The following is a 19,408-nucleotide window of genomic DNA, read 5'->3' on the forward strand; positions in this document are numbered from 1 at the left end:
ATCAATTTCTGGTATATATTTTTCACTGTGTGATCTGTCCTGAAAACTGCCTTGTATCTCCATGCAATGCTCTGCAGCCTATCAATTTCTGGTATATATTTTTTCACTCCTCTACGTTTTTTATTCCATGATACTTAAAGGTCATCACACTTACTTTAAGAGTTTATGATCCATGCCGAGTTTGTTAGTCTGTTTTTTTTTTTTTTTTCCCCTGCACTTTATGGTCTCCTGTTGTCTTTTAAGCTAGTGATTGATTGCTAACGAGTTAAATCTGTGTAGATCTAAGCAGATACGTTCCTATATATTGAGACTTAGTTAAGGGGCAGCATTTATGCATATAGCATTTATGCATACTTTATCCAAGTGCCATAATTTATCAAAGTGCCCTGGCAGTTAGAAAATGGCATTGCTCATATTCATCTTTCTTCTCTTCTTACAGGTATATATTTTTCACTGCTTGTGTGATCTGTCCTGAAAACTGCCTTGTATCTTCATGCAATGCTCTGCAGCCTATCAATTTCTGGTATATATTTTTCACTGTGTGATCTGTCCTGAAAACTGCCTTGTATCTCCATGCAATGCTCTGCAGCCTATCAATTTCTGGTATATATTTTTTCACTCCTCTACGTTTTTTATTCCATGATACTTAAAGGTCATCACACTTACTTTAAGAGTTTATGATCCATGCCGAGTTTGTTAGTCTGTTTTTTTTTTTTTTTTCCCCTGCACTTTATGGTCTCCTGTTGTCTTTTAAGCTAGTGATTGATTGCTAACGAGTTAAATCTGTGTAGATCTAAGCAGATACGTTCCTATATATTGAGACTTAGTTAAGGGGCAGCATTTATGCGGGGGCATTTATGCATATAGCATTTATGCATACTTTATCCAAGTGCCATAATTTATCAAAGTGTCCTGGCAGTTAGAAAATGGCAGTTGGACAGGGCAGGAGACAGGTAAGACATGCAAGACAAACAAACAAACTTGCTTCCAGGTCATGTTTTTGGAAAACAGTATTCACCATTTGTATCGGTGCCATTTATTTTCTGGTTGCTACAATCATACACATTCACCGTTCTCCCACAAATGCGGCACACTTCATCCATATTAATCCCTCACTCTTCTCTTCTCCTATGTACAGTTGTCATGCTCTCTTCACAATGTTATACTACGCAGATCCATTCATTCACACCATACAACGCAGGAAACGCTCTCACAAATCACTCAATCATCTGCGCACTCTCTGTATCTTCCTTCTATTAGTCGCAGGTGATATTTCTCCCAACCCAGGACCCTCCAGTTATAATAACACTAATTCTTTCCCTGTTACATTCAGAAACCCTGCTAATCTCATTAATATTCCCTGCATATCTTCTGTCTCATTCAACTATGCCCTTTGGAATGCACGCTCAGCTTGTAATAAACTCTCTTACATCCATGACATTTTCCTCTCTAATTCCCTCAACCTTCTGGCTCTCACTGAAACCTGGATCCAGCAGTCGGACACCACCGCCGCTGCAGCTCTCTCCTATGGTGGCCTACATTTCTCTCATACCCCGCGACCTGACAACAGATCAGGTGGAGGTGTTGGTCTGCTTCTTTCAACAAAATGTACTTTTCAGGTGATCCCCCCTGTACTCTCCCTTATCTTCCCATCCTTTGAGGCCCACACAGTCAGACTCTACCGGCCCTTCTCCCTGCGAGTGGCGGTTGTCTATCGCCCCCCAGGTCCCCCCCGTCAATTCCTGGATCACTTTGCTGCCTGGCTTCCAAATTTTCTATCCTGCGACATCCCCACGATAATCATGGGAGACTTTAACATCCCAATTGGCGATCCTCTTTCCCCATCTGCCACGCATCTTTTATCACTAACCTCCTCCTTTGGCCTTTCACAGCTTGCTAATTCTCTTACACATGAGGATGGGAACACATTGGACCTGATCTTCTCCCGGCTTTGCTCAGTACATGACTTTACTAACTCTCCCCTTCCACTCTCTGACCATAATCTTCTTTCATTCTCTGTCAAGAACTGTGACTCTACTCAAGACACTCCCACCGTCCACACTTATAGAAATTTACGCGCCATTAACACCCAGAAATTTATAAAAAGGTTGCAATCATCATTGGCCCCAATCTCCTCCCTCTCATGTCCCGACTCTGCATTGAAGCATTATAACAAAATAATGCTATGCGCCCTGGATGAGCTGCACCTCCTACACAAAGAACAATTCGACATAGACGGCGACAACCCTGGCACACGCCTCAAACACGTCTTCTCCAGAGGTACTCCAGGTGCGCTGAACGGCTGTGGAGAAAATCAAATCTGCCTGAAGATTTCCTCCACTATAAATTTATGCTGAAAACATATAACTCTGCCCTTCACCTCTCCAAACAAACCTACTTTAACAACCTCATAATCTCACTTTCCAATAATCCTAAACGACTCTTTGACACGTTTCATTCTCTCCTCAATCAAACAGCACAGGCCCCGACCACCGACCTCAGCGCTGACGATCTGGCCAATTATTTCAAAGAAAAAATTGACCATATCCGACAGGAAATTTTCTCCCAATCCCCAAATGTTATGCATGCTCCCCCCCGCCACATTGTATCTTGCTCATTTTCTGACTTCGAACCAGTCACGGAAGATGAAGTGATCAGGCTCCTTGCATCTTCTCGCCCTACCACCTGCACCAGCGACCCTATTCCCTCACATCTCCTTCAGTCCCTTGCTCCAGCTGTCACCACTCACCTAACTAAAATTTTCAACCTTTCCCTCTCATCTGGTATCTTTCCCTCTTCTTTTAAACACGCCAGCATACAACCATTACTTAAAAAACCATCCCTCGACCAGAACTGCACGGCCAACTACAGACCTGTTTCCAATCTTCCCTTTATCTCTAAACTCCTGGAACGCCTGGTCCATTCCCGTCTAATCCGCTATCTCTCAGACAACTCTCTTCTTGACCCTTTACAATCTGGTTTCCGCTCTTTACATTCTACTGAAACTGCCCTCACTAAAGTCTCTAATGATCTACTAACAGCTAAATCTAATGGTCACTGCTCCCTGCTGATTCTCCTGGATCTCTCTGCAGCATTCGACACTGTGGATCACCAGCTCCTCCTCACTATGCTCCGCTCTATCGGCCTCAAGGACACTGTTCTCTCCTGGTTCTCCTCCTATCTCTCTGACCGCTCCTTCTCTGTGTCTTTCGCCGGCTCCTCCTCCTCCCTACTTCCTCTTACTGTCGGGGTTCCTCAAGGATCAGTCCTAGGCCCCCTTCTTTTCTCCTTATACACCGCTCCTATTGGACAAACAATCAGTAGATTCGGTTTTCAGTACCATCTCTATGCTGATGACACCCAATTATACACCTCTGCTCCGGACATCACCCCTGCATTATTAAAAAAGACCAGTGATTGTCTTTCTGCTGTGTCTAACACTATGTCCTCCCTCTACCTAAAACTGAATCTGTCAAAAACTGAACTACTCGTCTTTCCTCCCTCCACAAACCTACCTGTGCCCGATATTGCCATTTCTGTTTGTGGCTCCACCATTACTCCCCAGCAACAAGCCCGCTGTCTTGGGGTCATTTTTGATTCAGATCTTTCCTTCACTCCTCACATCAAATCACTCGCTCGTTCATGTCATCTACACCTCAAAAACATCTCAAGAATCAGGACTTTTCTCACCTTTGACTCGGCAAAAACTCTTACTGTAGCTCTTATTCATTCTCGTCTTGACTATTGCAACGCTCTACTAATCAGTCTCCCTCTTACTAAACTCTCCCCTCTCCAATCCGTCCTGAACGCAGCAGCCAGGATCATATTCCTCGCCAATCGCTACTCAGATGCCTCTTCCCTGTGCCAGTCATTGCATTGGTTGCCCATCCAATATAGAGTTCATTTTAAACTTATCACGCTTACCCACAAAGCGCTCCATGCTTCAGTACCCCCCTACATCTCCTCCCTCGTCTCAGTCTACCACCCTACACGTGCCCTGCGTTCTGCAAATGACTTGAAACTAAAATCCTCCATAATCCGAACTTCCCACTCCCGTCTCCAAGATTTCTCGCGTGCTGCGCCAATTCTCTGGAATGCACTACCCAGGACAGTTCGATTAATTCCCAATACCCACAGTTTCAAGCGAACCCTAAAAACACATTTCTTTAGACTGGCGTATCACCTAAACACACTCTGTCCATCCCAGGTTTCCCCCATATTAAAATCTTCTTCAACTTCGGGTTCAAACCAACCATGCACATAAAAGCCTCTGTCAGGACTGCACACATACTGGCTGGCGACCAGTCCATGTATTATTATTTATCCTATTCAGTATATCAAGGCTGCATTATACAATATATGTACTTTTTACCTTTTGTGTCTCCCCCACTTCCTCATAGACTGTAAGCTCGCGAGCAGGGCCCTCACTCCTTTCGATATGAGATATGCTTATTCTGTATTGTCTGTATAAGTCCCCCCTAAAATTTGTAAAGTGCTGCGGAATATGTTGGCGCTATAAAAATTAACTATTATTATTATCCTAAACTCTGCTGCCCGACTAATCCACCTGACCCCCGCTATTCCCCAGCCTCTCCTCTCTGTTAATCCCTTCACTGGCTCCCCAATGCCCAGAGACTCCAGTTCAAAACCCTTACCATGGCATTCAAAGCCATCCACAACATGTCTCCTCTATATATCTGTGACCTAGTCTCCTGGTACTTACCTGCATGTAACCTCTGATCCTCACAAGATCTCCTTCTCTACTCCCCTCTTATCTCCTCTTCCCACAATCGAATACAAGATTTCTCCGATGCATCCCCCTACTCTGGAATTCTCTACCCCAACATATCAGACTCTCGCCTACCGTGGAAACCTTCAAAAGAAACCTGAAGACCCACCTCTTCCGACAAACCTACAGCCTCTGTAACCCTCGCTCCACCATACCACTGCACGACCAGCTCTACCCTCACCTACTGTATCCTCACCCAACCCTTGTAGATTGTGAGCCCTGGTGGGCAGGGTCCTCTCTCCTCCTGTACCAGTCGCTGACTCGTTTTTGTTAAAATTATTGTACTTGTTGTTTGCTATGTATACCCCTTTTAAACATGTAAAGCGCCATGGAATTAATGACGCTATATTAATAAATAATAATAATAATTATAACAGATTGTATAGTCCATTTTCTCCTATTACCCTTATGAAAATGAAAAATTTGGGGCAAAACCAACATTTTTGCGGGAAAAATTTATTTTTTCATTTTCACGGCTTAATGTTATAAAATTCTATGAAGTATTTGTGGGTTCAAGGTGCTCACTAGATCTCTATATAAGCCCCTTGAGGGGTGGTTTCCAAAATGAGGTCACTTGTGGGGCGGTTTCCACTGTTTAGGCACATCAGGAGCTCTGCAAACACGACATGGCATCCGCTATCCATTCCAGCCAATTTTGCGCTCAAAAAGTCAACTGGCGCTCGTTCCCTTCCGTGTGCCCAAACAATAGTTTTCCATCACATATGGGGTATCGGTATACTCAGGAGAACCTGCACAACAAATTATTTGGTCCTTTTTCTCCTGTTAGCCTTGGAAAAATGAAATATTTGGGGCTAAAACAACATTTTTGCGGGAAAAATGAACTTTTTCATTTTCACAGGTCAACGTTATAAAATTCAGTGAAGCACCTGTGGGTTCAAGGTGCTCACCACACATCTAGATATGTTCCTTGAGGGGTGTAATTTCCAAAATGGGGTCACTTGTGAGGGGTTTCCATGGTTTAGGCACATCAGGGGCTTTTCAAATGAGACATGGTGTCTGCTTTCCATTTCACCCAATTTTGCGTTCCAAAAGTCAAACTATGCTCTTTCTCTCCTGAGCCCTGCCGGGCGCCCAAACAGTAGTTTTCCCCCACATATGGGGTATCGGCATACTCAGGAGAAATCGCACAAATTGTATGGTGCATTTTCTCCTGCTACCCTTGGAAAAATGTAAAATTTGGGGCTAAATGAACATTTTTGTTGGAAAAATTAAAATGTTAATTTTTTCCATCCACATTGTTTTTAGTTCCTGTGAAGAAACTGAAGGGTTAATAAACTTCTTGAATGTGGTTTTGAGAACAGTGAAGGGTGCAGTTTTTGAAATGGTGTTACTTGTGGGTATTTTCTGTAATATAGACCCCTCAAAGTCACTTCAAACATGGTGTGATTTCTAAAAAAACAGTTTTGTAAATTTTGTTGGGAAAATGAGAAATTGCAGATAAACTTTTAACCCTTCTAACTTCCTAACAAAAAAAAATTCTGTTTCAAAATTGATGCTAATGTAAACTAGACATGTGGGGAAAAAAAAAAATCGATCTAAATTTACCACTAACATATCTGAGAATCACTGGGAAGCATTTCAAGTCTGCTGCACAAGTGCTTAGATAATAAACATTTAAGCCACGTTCACACTATCAGTATTTGGTCATTATTTTACCTCAGTATTTGTAACCCAAAACCAGGAGAGGGTGATAAATACAGAAGTGGTGACGTGTTTCTATTCTACTTTTCCTATGATTGTTCCACTCCTGGTTTCAGCTTACAAATACTGAGGTAAAATACTGACCAATTACTGAATGTGTGAACGTGGCCCAAGTGTATAATGTCTAACCACACATGTAGCAGGGGTGTGGGGTATGCCAGCCACTAACTTTATAGATGTTTGGATGTCCCAATCTGAAATATTTTGGTAGGGCATTGTGAGTTTGGGGGGATGCACTGGATCCCCGAGTACAGCCAGCAGCCGTGCAGCACGCCCCCGCAGATAGGAGCACACAAGACAGTCTATGACAGGCAGCTCCACACCCAGGTGAGAAAACAGCAGAGGTTCCCGCGATAACCCACGTGACAGGAACAGCTCACGCCCCTCCCTCCAGCCGCCTTTGCTACGTCATGATACCACGGGACCGGATCCAGGAAGTGAGCGGGCTCAGTGCGGCGGCTCCGCAGTTCAGCAGTGCACTGGTGACCACTGCTCCGGCCTGGTGACGTCACAGCCCGCTGCTCGGCCTCAAGCCGGAGAAGCCACCAAAGAATTAGCCGGTGTGCAGCCGCCTCCCCTCCCCCCGGGCATGGAGTAGTGACCGCCCACTAGTGACTGGCTCTGGGGCATCCCCACCACCTGCACGGGGACATGAGAGATGAATGAGCGCAGCTGGCAGGTAGGATGAGTGTGGAGTCTCGTCAGTGAGGGCAGGGTTCAGAGACCTGGTGCGGGACAGTATGGCTGTCATATGTGTATGCAAATCATCAGGGCTGGGAAGCCAAGGGCCCAGCTGCAGGACTGCCAGAAAGACACCTAAGTGCACGGACTGCACCCACTTATAGTGGTGTGGGAACTCTGGTGTATAGCACGCATATACAGGACATCACACATGTACACACACTCACAGTATATCACACATGTATATACACACATGTAGACGTACATAACTACACATGTACATATGTGCACTCACACGTTACACATGTATGCAGCCATATGTGTAAATATATATATATATATATATATATATATATATATATACACACGCGTATATATATATATGCATATATCGCACGTGCATTTGTGCAGGCACATGCATATTATTTAGGCGCACTCATGGACTCATGCAGGCCCTTACAGCATCTGTCAAAAGTTTGGCCGCATCCGTTCATGCACTGATTTTTCCTTGCTCTTATTAGAATATTATGTGCACCTTGTAAATTCAGACTAAAGGCAGCAAAACCACGGAGGAACACAAATGGAATCGAGGAGTACACATGTGAAACAAACCAGAATGTGTTAAATCTTAGATTCCTCAAAGTACTCCCTTTTACTCTGACAGCTTTACAGTCCCTTGGTTCTCTCAAGCAGCTATTGTTTTCCAACAGTCTTGAAGGAATTCCCAGACGTACAGAGCAAGTGTTGGTTTCTTCGTCTTCACTCTGCAGTTCATCTCAGCCCAAACCATCTTGGTTGGGTTGAGGTCAGGTGACTGTGGAGACCATGCCTTCTGACTCATCCCTCCATCCCTCTCCTTCTTGGTCTCATAGCCCTTACATAGCCTGGAGATGTGTTTTGGGTCATTATCCTGATGAAACACAAATGATGGTCCCACAAAGTGCCAACCAGATGGGATGTGGCATGTTGCTGGAGAACGCTGTGCCAGCCATGCTGGGTTATTGTGTTTTGAATTTGGAATTTCAATAACAGTGTTGCTGGTGATACACCGCTACGCCATCACACCTCCATACTGTATATCTCACACTCGTGCTGGCCCAGACACATTTATTTCACTCAGACCCTTTGTCACACATGCTTTCATACACTGGAACTTGCAATGTACTTACATCTTATGTGGCTGTAGCTGATCAATCCATATGTGAGAATTGAATACCGCCATCCCTTTTATTGCACAGATGTGGAGCACAGTCATCATGCCGTGTACTTTTATAGACAGTATATGGAATGCTATAGATGATAAATATTCCTGTCTTCTGTTAATCCTCCAGCTTTGTGTTTATGATGGATCGCAGTGTAATATTTGGGGCTAGGTATATAGCAGTCATGTGCCTATTTGTGGACAGATCATGGACATGTGACTAGTGTGCCTACATTTTTTGGGGAAATTTCCAGTCTTCAAAAGTTCCTTGTTGTGTTTATATGTCTACATAATCCAAACAGCTAAATATTTCAGTAATAAAATGGACAACCTATGTTCTCACAAATCTGATAAATATTGGAGCAAAAGGCAGAGTTGGTTTTCTTCTACTTTATTTTAAAAAAAACAACTCTCTAGTTACTATGACAGTGCTACACACTGTTGTAGCATTTTGGCAGTGCACCCCTAGTAACCTGACATGATTGGTGCTGTGCTGAGATCTGAGCACTTAGGCCTCATGGATCCATATATCAGGCTGCAGTATTAATCAGATTTTATACATATGTTGGTAGGAAGGTTCTTTAATTTTTAATGTCTGTCTAGTAAAGTCCAACACTCCTCACTAAGCTGAAGGTATTTGTATGTTGAAGCTTCCATCACCAATCACCAGAACAATGCAGTTATTCCTCATTTCATATAAGTGACTGGAGCCATAGTAATTCCTTGTTCTTTAGCTTCAATCACAGGCTCACATCAGAGAGTGACAAAACCTAAGATAAAAACAAAATGAGCAAATACCCTGCATTATATAAATAAACATCAATAGTGCATGAAAATAATATAGGGTACTTGGTTAATATGATTTCGATTTAAAAAAACAAAACGTAGAAGCCTTCCCACCACATCACGGTGACCCTACTCTGGACCGTTCTAACCTCTAGTGTTAAAACCTTACCATGTGTCTAATGACATAAATGTGAATAAGGGCCGAGAAGGTGGGACGGCTACACGCTGCATGCATACCAGCTTATATTCCAGTTCATTGCTTTTTTTTTTTTTTTTTTTTTTTTTTTTTTATATTAACCTCAGTGTGAGGCTACCGGTCAGACAGCTGTATATTCTCTCATCTGAGAGAATTAGGCCGATTTATGCAAATTACACTAATCACACTCTGATCAGAGTTTGCTCAGAGTGTCAGCATATTGTGATGCAATTCTTTTGGATGAGCACAAAATTTCTCCATCTTCTCCATTGTGAGTCTACGGAAATCGGACTCCACTCGTATATCATCCGATATGATGTTTTCCACACACCCATAGACTTGAAAAAAGGGAAATCACAGCATGCTGACAGATTCCGTGAAAAAAAATCATGCATCAGCACTGCCCCATTGAGTAACATTGGTCCTAACACTCGTCTGATGTATACGCTGGTGTGAGCGAGCCCTGATACCACAACACTGAGGGTCACGGCCCAAGGAGTCAGTTCCTTCTGGTTAACCACAATATTAGAAATCCATTTTATCATTACTTCATAATGATCATTCTATATCAGCCATTTGTCAGGACTGGGCTCTTTACAAAATGTCTTCACTTTGCAGATCTATTTAAAATAAATAAATTCTAGTAGGAATTACATGGTGTGCCTGTTGCCCCCTTTTCTACTGTCTGCAGTACAGCTTTGAGCTGAACGACTGAGCCATGTCTGCCAATGTGGTTGCTAGGAATACATTCTGATTAGCAACCATTCTGATCTGCCAACATGAGAGTGAAGAAGGGCTAAGGAGGTTTGATGGGACTTTTTCCATCTATTACTGCTGTTAACCATATTTTTAACACCTTTGGCGGTGGCAAAGATGCTGTAATTACCTGTATCTGTACTAGCTGCCATTACTCGTATCCCGACAGTTCTGATTATAGGACCAGGACGATTAATGCCACATAGTGTTAGCTTTTAGTGATCCTCCTGAGCGTGTCTGCAGCCTGGCGAGAGTGATCATAGATGAGTGTTGCTGAAGATTACTTTGGAATAAAAAGGGCCACATACATTCTCCTGTCTATCCCACTATAGCGCCATGTTCAAAAGTATGGAAATGCTGCATTTGTTTCTGCAGGAGTCCTCACTAAAAATAAACAGCAAACTGCTCTGGTTATTGCGTTTTTGTTGCATTTCTTATTTCTTTTCAGTTTTCTTTTTTATTTTTTCTTCCCTGTTTTTACATGGATTTTTTTCAGGCTCCCCACATAGAAGTCTCTAGGGAAAAATGTGGATATTGATTAAATCGTATCAATTTTACTTGAACTATTGAAACGCAGCAGATTTTTCTACACAAAAAAAAAGCAGTGGAAAAAATGCAGCATTGTGTGAACATGGCCTTAGAGTGTCCGCCTCCAGTAGGCGTATAAGCCTGAAAATGATGCACATCAGAGTGCACGTTCTCTCTTTCGGGACCATATAGTCTGTGGCCCCCATGGCGCATACGTCCGAATCCCGTTTTGCGGGGTTTTCGGACGTAAGCCCCAACGAGACCACTGAATGGGTGCAAAAAAATGCAATGTGAAGGCACCCTAAGTACACAGTGACCGGAAAAACTTTGTTGCCTGAAGATTTGCACAGGTGAAACCTGCAGGGGATTACAGTAACAGGCAAATAGTTGAGATTTTACAAGACTTACTCATGCTGTAACACTTGCAGATTTTGCTCCATTTTGTAGCAAAATCAACTGTGTAGAACCAATGTTTTAGCATGGCAGTGGAAATTTTAGTTGGTACATTATAAAATAATGATTGCAGGTATATCTCAATAGAAAACAACTCATAAGGGCTCTTTCACACGTCTGGATATTTCCGGTACTGGAAAAACCAGTACCAGATATATCCTTGTGTGTGATACGTGTGGCAACTGTGTGCCGCATCAGTATCACACGTACCGGCGCCTGGGAATCGGCAGTACAGTTCACGCTGTTCCCAATTACCGGGTGGTGAACGCTGCCATCATCATTGTTCCCTGCTTGTGTTGCAATCAGCGCTAGCAAGGGACAATGTTGAGAGTAGTATTCACCTTCTGATGTGTCACAAACCTGTAAAAATAAGAATAAAATAAAAAAATCATTATACTCACCTGTCTTGATGTGAGCACACACGCTGAGGAGAATGACGCGCTCCAGTGAGCGGGTCCCTGCACTGAGCGGTGATTCCCAGGTGATCTCATCCGTGTGTCATCGGTGTGCACGTGTGCGGGATGTTTTGCGACCCATACTGTGGGTAAAAAACGGACATGTCAGCGTGTTTTCCCCATAGACACACGGCCCATGGAAACACACTGACATGTGCGCAGGCCCATTCATTTGAATGGGTCTGTGTGTGTCAGTGTCTTCAGTACGGGTGGAAATTGTCACCACATGTAATGGACACACTGACGTGTGATAGAGCCCTAAATGTGAGTGGCAGTAGCAGACTTTAAGCCACATTTGCGAGCCGGTTTCTAGAATTGGCCCAACCCTTACGTTGGCCCAACCCAGCATCTGGTAATTCATGTTTCTGTATAACTTTTTGTTTGTGTGTGTTTTCAGTGCAGTGTTAGGGCTCATTCAGACGTCCGTGCAGTTCGGTCCCATCCTCCGACCCGAGCATGGCAGCTTCGTATATTTCTGTGAGGCTGTTGCTCTCGGGTCGTGGGAGCAGCGGCCAGTCCGTGCATTAGTGGTCCATGCTGGGACCGAATTGTACGGACGTCTATATGAGCCCTTAGGTGTTACATTCTTCCATAGAAATGCGTTTGGCCAAAAAATATTTACAGAATGACATCTAATAAATAATCAGCAACTTGTAGTGTAACACTGTTATTATAGATGTGTCATGTCTGTCAGCACAGATAACACCTCTCATAATATAAATGTAATGATGTGTGGTATGCTCTATGTAAAAGATTTGCAGACGACTTTCAGTGTGGATTTAGGTGCAGCGTAAGGCCTCATTCACATGTCAGTTTTTTTGATGTATGAGAAAGATGGACCAAGTTTCATCAGTGATTTCCACTGATAAGAAAAAAAAATGTCTCCACCTTCTCCTGAGTCAGTGATACACTAGCTGCACACGGTCGGTATCCGATTGCTGTCAGATTTTTTTTCACTTGCATTGCTGATTTTGAGCCGACACTCGAATCAATATCAGATGTGATTTTACAAGGACCACTTTGTCCAAGGAAAAGATGGGACATGTGAACACAATGCATGGACTGGCCGTGGCTCTCCTAGCCATGAGCCGCACCGCCTGATAGGCATACAGTGCTGGCCAAAAGTATTGGCACCCCTGCAATTCTGTCAGATAATACTCAGTTTCTTCCTGAAAATGATTGCAATCACAAATTCTTTGGTATTATTCTCTTCATTTAATTTGCTTGCAAGGAAAAAACACAAAAGAGAATGAAGCAAATTTCAAATCATTGATCATTTCACACACAATTCCAAAAATGGGCCAGACAAAAGTATTGGCACCCTCAGCCTAATACTTGGTTGCACAACCTTTAGACAAAATAACTGCGAACAACCGCTTCCGGTAACCATCAATGAGTTTCTTACAATGCTCTGCTGGAATTGTAGACCATTCTTCTTTGGCAAACTGCTCCAGGTCCCTGATATTTGAAGGGTGCCTTCTCCAAACTGCCATTTTGAGATCTCTCCACAGGTGTTCTATGGCAGAGGTCCCCAACCGCCGGTCCGCGGACCAGGACCGGGCCGTTGGGGTTTTTCAGCCGGTCGGCGGCGCCGCTGACAGTTGTAGAGGATCAGCAGGGAGAAAGCCAGCATGTGATCAGTAGCCTATAAGAAAAGAGGAGGAGGGACTGGCAGTGAATAGATAATTAGCCATGCGGCCCTACTCGCAGAATGTGCTCAGGCAGGAGCAGGGACAAGCAGGTCATGTGTGTCCAGCGCTCCTTCCCCTCCTGCTAGCTGCGAGTTGGAGGGGCTCTGGATGCTAATGGGCAGCTAGATATGACGTCAGGTGTCCCACCCTTATGACTCCTGTAGCTGTGTTCTGGTGTCGTGCGGCCCAGCAGCAGATTTTCTGGTTAAAGTGAAAAAAGCAAATAACAGTGAAAATTCATAGCAGCAGTGGCTGTGTCCAGTAGCAGCAGTAGTGGTCATCATCTTCAGATGGGACCTAGATGGGACCGTCTTGTTGCAGGAAAACAAGCCCAGTGCTCCCACTGATCCAGGGAAACAAGCCTGGTGCTCCCACTCATTCTGAACCTATGGTAAGTTGAATCACATTCTCATTATAAATGTCATAATTATATGATAAGTATGCACTAAGCTCCACCCCTCCATAACACCACCCACATATGACCAAAGCCCCGCCCCCACCCCCACCGGGCCATTGAAAACTGGTCTTGCTTAAAGCCGGTCCCTGGTGCAAAAAAGTTTGCCGACCACTGTTCTATGGGATTCAGGTCTGGACTCATTGCTGGCCACCTTAGAAGTCTCCAGTGCTTTTTCTCAAACCATTTTATAGTGCTTTTGGAAGTGTGTTTTGGGTCATTGTCCTGCTGGAAGACCCATGACCTCTGAGGGAGACCCAGCTTTCTCACACTGGGCCCTACATTATGCTGCAAAATTTGTTGGTAGTCTTCAGACTTCATAATGCCATGCACATGGTCAAGCAGTCCAGTGCCAGAGGCAGCAAAGCAACCCCAAAACATCAGGGAACCTCCGCCATGTTTGACTGTAGGGACCGTGTTCTTTTCTTTGAATGCCTCTTTTTTTTCCCTGTACACTCTATGTTGATGCTTTTTCCCAAAAAGCTCTACTTTTGTCTCATCTGACCAGAGAACATTCTTCCAAAACGTTTTAGGCTTTCTCAGGTAAGTTTTGGCAAACTCCAGCCTGGCTTTTTTATGTCTCGGGGTAAGAAGTGGGGTCTTCCTGGATATCCTACCATACAGTCCCTTTTCATTCAGACGTCGACGGATAGTATGGGTTGACACTGTTGTACCCTCGGACTGCAGGGCAGCTTGAACTTGTTTGGATGTTAGTCGAGGTTCTTTATCCACCATCCGCACAATCTTGCGTTGAAATCTCTCGTCAATTTTTCTTTTCCGTCCACATCTAGGGAGGTTAGCCACAGTGCCATGGGCTTTAAACTTCTTGATGACACTGCGCACGGAAGACACAGGAACATTCAGGTCTTTGGAGATGGACTTGTAGCCTTGAGATTGCTCATGCTTCCTCACAATTTGGTTTCTCAAGTCCTCAGACAGTTCTTTGGTCTTCTTTCTTTTCTCCATGCTCAATGTGGTACACACAAGGACACAGGACAGAGGTTGAGTCAACTTTAATCCATGTTAACTGGCTGCAAGTGTGATTTAGTTATTGCCAACACCTGTTAGGTGCCACAGGTAAGTTACAGGTGCTGTTAATTACACGAATTAGAGAAGCATCACATGATTTTTCAAACAGTGCCAATACTTTTGTCCACCCCCTTTTTTAGGTTTGGTGTGGAATTATATCCAATTTGGCTTTAGGACAATTCTTTTTGTGTTTTTTCATTGAAGACCAATTAAATGAAGATAATACCAAAGAATTTGTGATTGCAATCATTTTCAGGAAGAAACTGAGTATTATCTGACAGAATTGCAGGGGTGACAATACTTTGGCCAGCACTGTATATGAAGCTGCTATGTTTGAGTCAGGAGACATGTGACCAGATGTGTATGGATGTCTGAAGCAGCCTCTTTCTCTAAGGCCGGTTTCACACGTCTGGATATTTCCGGTACTGGGAAAACCCGTACCGAAGATGTGTGTGGCACATGAGGAGCACACGTACTGGCGTTTGGGAATCAGCGGTACAGTTAGCACTGTTCCCAAGTGCCGGGAGCTGAACGCTGCTCTAATAGTTGTCCCCTGCCGGCGCTACGATCAGCACCAGCAGGCGACCATGAGGAGAGTAGTAGTCTGCTCCTGCAGTGTCTGCCTGTAAAAATAAGGGACACTTAGGACAGGTGAGTATATGGATTTTTTTATTTTATTCTTATTTTTACAGGTGGACACCGCGGGAGCAGACTACTACTACTACCCTCATCATTGTCCATGCTGGTGCTGATCGCAGCGCCAGCAGGAAACAATGATGAGGGCAGCGTTCAGCACCCTGCACTTGGGAACAGCGCTAACTGTACACTGATTCCCAAGTGCCGGTACGTGTCACACGGATGGGATCCGTGTGCGGCACGAGTTTACACGGACCTATTGGCTGCCGGCCAAAAACAAACATGTCTACGTGTGGAGCACACGGACACATGGTCCGTGGAAACACACTAACATGTGTGCAGACCTATAGATTTGAATGGGTCTACATGTGTCAGTGTCTCCAGTACGTGTTGAAACTGTCACAACACGTCCCGGACACACTGACGTGTGAAAGAGCCCTAAGGCAGTGTTTCCCAAACCCCATCCTCACAACCCCCAACACAATGATGTTTTTAGGATTTCCCTAGTATTACACAGGTGAGAGAACCTGTGGCAGTTTCTGATGTCTTAATAATAATTTCATCACTAGGGTCACACGTATATTCTCTGATCCAAGAGAGTCAGGTCGATTATCCCCTTCACGACTGGGCCAAATTCAGTTTTTGCGTCTTTTTTTTTTTTGGTTTGTTTTTTTTTCCCTCCCCTTCTTCTCAGAGCCGTAACTCCTTTATTTTTCTGTCCCTATAGCCATATGATGGCTTGTTTTTTGTGGGACGAGTTGTACTTTTGAATGACACCATTCATTTATTTTACCACATAGTTCACTGGAAAATGGGGAAAAAAATTCCAAGTAGAGAGAAATTGTGGGGGGAAAAAAACTCTGCAATTCTGACATTGTGTACATTTTGTGGTAAGAATGACCTCACAATATGATTCTGTTCATCAGTACAATTACGTTTATACCAAACATGTCCAGTTTATCTTTTCTTATTTTAGTGGTGGAAAAAAATCCAGAAGTTTGTGCAAAAAAAAAAAAAAATTTCAGGTTGTCACCAATTTCCGAGATCTGTAACGTTTTCATTTTTGTGGTCCATGTACCATTGTGACAGCCTAGTTTTTGCAGAGTCAGACGAAATTTTTATTGATACCATTTTAGGATAGATGTGAAGTTTTGACCGTATGTTACAGCTGCTTTTGTGGAATTGCAGTGGCCGAAAAACCTCGTAATATTGGCGTTCTTGGTTTTTATTTCTTTATTTGCCGATCGGGTTATTTTATTTTTTGATGGATGTGGCAATACCAAGTGTGATTGCCAGAGGCTGGGTTTCAAAGGAGCTCTGTAATGACAAGCACAGAGGTCTTCAATAGACCCCCAGCTGTCATAGCAACCAGCGACCCACAATCACGTCACAGGTGCGCTGATAGGTGCATTGAATAATGTGTCCCCATGTCATCACGTGTGAAAGAGATTGTTAACCTGTTAAATGCCGTGGTCAATCGCAGTTGGAGCTGAGCGGGTATGTTATAGGCAGGACCTGCCTCTATCACACAGCCATCATCCGCCGAGTATGGGGCACTCCATGCACACGCTCCATACACCCGCTTTGGACTTGCACTTTACACGTATGGCGAAAGTCGTCAAGGTGGTGTTATTATTTGCCATCACATTCCACAGCTCTTTACAGACATCATCATCACTGTCCCCATTGGGGCTCACAATCTAAATTGCCTCTCCACTTTTCTTATCCGTATTTATTATTAGTATCATTTATTATTATAGGATTATTTCGGCTCAGACACGCACAAAGGAGACTGCACTTGGCCTTTCATTATTAAATAGTTCATGTAAAAACCGGATGCTATATGGATGTACAAAAACGGACTTATGGGTGAAAAATATTTTTTTTCCTGTATGAAAAACAGACTATTTCGCATATGCTCACCTGAACCCAAATTAAGGGTGTGCAACAGAAGACGATACCTATGCCGTTATAATAAGCACTATCCCAGTTTTAGCACAGTTCAGAATTCTATTGATAATAGGATCACAAATAATAAGTAATGAAATACTGGGTGACAGAAAGCAGACGGCTTTAAAATAAAGCAGATTTTTAGTATCTCTGAAATGATGATATAATGGATATGAAACCTTGCATTATCTTCAGTTATGAGTGCTGTGGATCCACCTGGATCAGTCCTTTTAACACTGACTGTATGTAGTATTTGTGGAGAGAGGAGCTGCTCACTTCCTAGCGTTTCTATGAAGTCAGTTGATACAGACAGATCCTCCAGGCCAGGAAGCCAGGGATCATTGCACATGGTGGTGACTTGTGACTTGCTTCCATTAGAGGCGGACTGACAGGCTGTGATGAATTGCTGTTATTTTGAGGAGGCATAAATGTGTGCTTCTTGGTATTTAGGGTTCTTCAGCGTCTTCTGCAGTTGCCGGATGGTATTCAGAGAGCGAGGTGAATCCAGTAAAGGGCCATTGTTATTTGCTGTTCTTGCATGATTTATTCTAGACATTTAAATGCTGGGGTCAGTTTCACCCAACTGTGCAAATGTAGATTTATTAGCCTGACTCACTTCTAATTATATTGCTCCCCTCCAAAACCAGGAGGAGAGCCGCACAAATTCTCACACAAGGCTTTGTGTGCGGTGCAGAATCTGTCGCCATACAGTTCTCTGGTCAGGTGTAATAGTATGTATTTCATTAGTAGTTTTACTCGGGAAGAACACAATTTAATGGGTGCCCTGTCTTTTTTTAATCACAATACAAAAGGCTTCTATATGGGCATCACCCTTATATTCTCATTTTCATTAATGGTCAGTTGTGTTCTCATAACAAGTGTATGTCAGAGGTATACGGCAAGCGATTTCCCAATGTATGTCTCAGACAGATGCCAGTGTGTAGCCATACATATGTCACCCATAGCTTTTTGTGTTAAAAATATACCCGGATGTCTCTGTAAGACATAGAACAGACTGACGTTTATTGACCTGACAGAGGTTCAAAGGATGCAGATACAAGTTCACGTGTATACAGTGCACTCCACTGGCCACTGTGTGTGGGGTTTGCATCAGAGACCCCGGAAAAAGAGGAATCTGATGGAAACCTCAACCGAGCCATTGACTATTATGAGGCCGTCGGTGCCAAGTTCTCGTACATCTCTTGCGGTGTTGGTCTTTTGATATGGCAAACTATGCTTTTGTGGACTTTCAAAGGTGTTGTCCCATGAACAAAGTCCATTTTAATCAATAGATATTGGAATAAAAAGAAGTTCCACAGTTAATGTGTTAAATATTCCTGTGCTGAGATAATGTTATAAATGAGCCCCTGCTGTGTACTGTGTAATGTCTGTGTCTGACCGTACAGGGACATGGACTGATCATACCACATCTCCTGGGCAGGGGAGGATATAAATTACCATGCAGGGGATCACAATTGATTCTTTCTGTAAGGTAAAACATGTTTAAAAACATGCAGGGAAATGTTTTACCCCTTAGAAAGAATCAGCCATGATCCCATGCTGTAATGTATGTATACTATATTTTGCGTCCTCCTCTGCCCAGGATCTGTCATGTTCAGTCTATGTTCTTGCTTTTGTAGCACCCTGAGGATTCGGCTGCTACAGGGGTATTGCACCTCAACCCAGAGGTGTGGTATTCCACTCCCGGGTAAGGATGGAGTGTGGAGCTGAGCTCAGAAGGCTGCATGCACTACACACATCCCATTTCCGAGGAACAGACCAACGGTACTCCCACTTAGAAATGTGCAGGTACGACCGAGTCTGTCCTTGGCTGGAGTGGGAGGGGGGTGGACCATCCCAGTAGTGTAGGGGCAGATAGGGGGAGCAGTCTGGGTAGTGCTAGGAGCTCATTGGGTGCTGGTCACCTGAGCTCACACATAGAGGGAGTATAAAAGGTGGGAACCATCTAAGATCAGGGTCAGTCAGCCACAGTCAGTCAGTCTGTGAGAAGTCAGCCTGTTGTAGTGAAGACTTTGCAGAGGAGTGGAAGAGAGCAGAGGAGCAGAGCAGCCCCAGGCCCA

At 43.8% G+C, this 19,408-nt stretch overlaps 1 protein-coding gene across 2 annotated transcripts in view; it reads left to right on the forward strand.

Annotated features, from left to right (window-relative positions):
- The first annotated feature begins 6,913 nt into the window (after window positions 1-6,913).
- The window catches only part of TAB3 (TGF-beta activated kinase 1 (MAP3K7) binding protein 3), a 58,024-nt gene continuing 45,529 nt past the window's right edge, over window positions 6,914-19,408 (forward strand). For both annotated transcript variants that reach the window (XM_073664730.1, XM_073664731.1), the window contains exon 1: window positions 6,914-7,190. The gene's annotated coding sequence lies outside the window, so the exon portion shown is untranslated. The remainder of the gene's footprint in view (window positions 7,191-19,408) is intronic.

This window comes from Phyllobates terribilis, unplaced genomic scaffold (assembly GCF_046119375.1).
Source record: "Phyllobates terribilis strain yellow unplaced genomic scaffold, ASM4611937v1 Scaffold_2__4_contigs__length_985480577, whole genome shotgun sequence".
In the NCBI taxonomy this organism is placed as follows: Eukaryota; Metazoa; Chordata; class Amphibia; order Anura; family Dendrobatidae; genus Phyllobates; species Phyllobates terribilis.